The following is a 2971-nucleotide window of genomic DNA, read 5'->3' on the forward strand; positions in this document are numbered from 1 at the left end:
ATAATATAATAAGAAACCATTAACTATTAACATTAAGATCATATCATATTATATCATAGTATATATATATATATATATATATATATATATATATATAATGTAATAATAATTATAAAGTATAGATTAATCTATAATATATCTATTTATATTCTATAATCTATATTTATCAATATCTATATTTGTATCTAAATTTATAATAATCTATACTTTATAGACATATAATAATAAAGTATACATTAATAATCTCTATATTATATATAAAATAAAATATATGTAATAAAATAATAATAATAATAAATACAATATAATAACAATAACAATAAAAAACCAATATAATACAATACAATATAGTAATAATATAATAACAATAATATAATATAATAAGCAACAATTAACTATTAATTAACATTAACATTCATATCATATCATATCATAATTATATCAGAGTATAATATAATTATATTACATTATATCATAAATATAATATAATGTAATAAAATAATAATTATAAAGTATAGATTAATCTATAATATATCTATCTATATTTTATAATCTATCTATCTAGATCTATAAAGTATACATTAGTAATTAATAATATGTATATAATATAGATACTAATATTAATAATGTGTATATAGATATATTAATAATCTATTTTATATATATATATATATATATATATATATATATATATATATATATATATATATATATATATATATATATATATATATAAAGTATCCATTAATAATCTGTATCTATAACTATAATCTATATCTATAAATATAAATATATATAATATAATAAAATATAAATAATAATAATAATAGTTATAATATAATTATATATTATATATAATTATTAATTATTATCAATCATCATCATCATTCATATTCATAATTTAAATAAATGACAGTGATAGATTAATAATAATAATATAAGCAACCATTGACTAAACTGTTAATTAACATAAACATAAACATTAACAACAACAACAACATTAATGTTAACATTAACATTAATATCCACATTAACTTAAAACATTAATATGAGAGAGAGAGAGAGAGAGAGAGAGAGAGAGAGAGAGAGAGAGAGAGAGAGAGAGAGAGAGAGAGAGAGAGAGAGAGAGAGAGAGAGAGAGAGAGAGAGAGAGAGAGAGAGAGAGAGAGAGAGAGAGAGCAACACATGTGTGCTCCAAGCTCCCACAACCTGCATGCCCCAAGCTTCCACCTGCATGCTCCAAGCTTCCAACTCCGTGCCGCAGGTTCCCACAACCTTCAGCTTGCTCTGAGCATAAGCTTGCAAAATGAGATAGAAAATGAGAAAGAGGTCTAATCTATACTCTTCTTATCTGATCTATACTCTAATCATGAGAAGAAAAAGAGACAGAGAGAGAGGACATCGGGCATTAAAGCCACCTCAACCCCCTCAATGATCACATACCATGCATGCATGAATTCGAATTCAAAATTTGCTTAGGAGGAATTCAAAATAGGCTTGGGAGGAACAATAGGCTCACGAGGAAAAATAGAGGTTTAGGAGATAACTGAACCTCCAACCAAAATAAGAAAGAGTATAGATGAATCAAGCACTGGAGTTCATAAAAAAGGGAATATTTTGCAACATTGTCCTTGGCGACATTGTAATAAATGGCATACCATTTGCTAGAGACAGACATTTGATGAGACCTAGTTGGCTCTGATCAAGTAGAGGTTGGTATAAAGGAGTATCCTTTTTGGATGAACCTCTTAAAATTGAAGGGAGAAGAGAAATATCAATTGATAATTACTATTAGACTTTGGTAATAAATCACTAGCTAACTTCGTTATATATCTTCTCAAAATCCCTATTGCTAAGCTAATAGGCATCAACATAAGATGAAGCATAGCATCATTCATTCTTAGAATGAATAAAATCATGCTAGAGTATTTATTCAATGCTTCATGCAATGTAAATTAAATGTTGAAATGATTGCCTTTGCTATAGAACGATATGAAACATTCAACATTATACAAGATTGCCTTAGCTATAGAACTATATTAAACATTCAACATTAAACAATACCAAAAATACCCAAGCTTTTTGTTAGTATTATTTTTACGCAAAAACTTGATAAATGAGAAGCATCCACTTGAGAGACCTAGGGAATAAAGGTGGGTAGTGGGCCACTCACTTGGGTCCCATGAAAACATAGGGAGTGATGTTGGATTCTCCATGGAACACATTGGGAGTAATATTAGATAGTTGGCCAATCGCTCCATGAAACAAACATTACCACTTTGATCCCATGGAATGTATATCCAACATGGTTAGGTTACTTTTGGTTCTAGTTTATGGTGGAGCATTCTGTTTGACCCATGAGGATCAACTTGAGGTATCTAATGACTCAACTATAGTCGCTAATAGTATGTAGCATTAAGTTAGTAAGGCCACTATTGCAGTCGCTAATAGTATTCCGGCATCAAGTTAGTAAGGCCACTATTGTGTGATTAAATCATAACTTGAAGCGAGCAAGCATTATATACTTGGACCCTAAGGAAGTCTTTGTTTAGTTTTAAACCTTGATTGTTGAGTATTCACTTGACTAAATGAGTCCAATTGGACATACAATAACTCCCATTGGGCAAGTTATCTTTTTGTTTCCCATGCATATATCTATAATATCTTAGTTTTTCAAGTAGGGTCATAGCACATATAGTTTGGATATTCAAAAATTGAAAGGTGAGAAGGATCGAAGCTTGCACTCGAGAGCTATGGCGGGAGAGCAAGAGCAAGAAAGAGAGAGACAAGAAATGGGAACTCCAACAATCACAATGTGTGACCGGGCCTTCCTTTATTCAAACTGTCACTAAAAGAATAAAGAATAAATTGATGGTGACGGGTGCCCGCCACCTGCAGTGTGCAGTGACAGTGACTGTCAGTGTAGTAATACACGGGCGGCTAGGCGGAGGCGCCTTTACCCCAACAACTT

Source organism: Lygodium microphyllum, chromosome 12, assembly GCF_053477565.2.
Source record: "Lygodium microphyllum isolate KBCC chromosome 12, Lygodium_microphyllum_v1.1.10, whole genome shotgun sequence".
Taxonomy (NCBI): domain Eukaryota; kingdom Viridiplantae; phylum Streptophyta; class Polypodiopsida; order Schizaeales; family Lygodiaceae; genus Lygodium; species Lygodium microphyllum.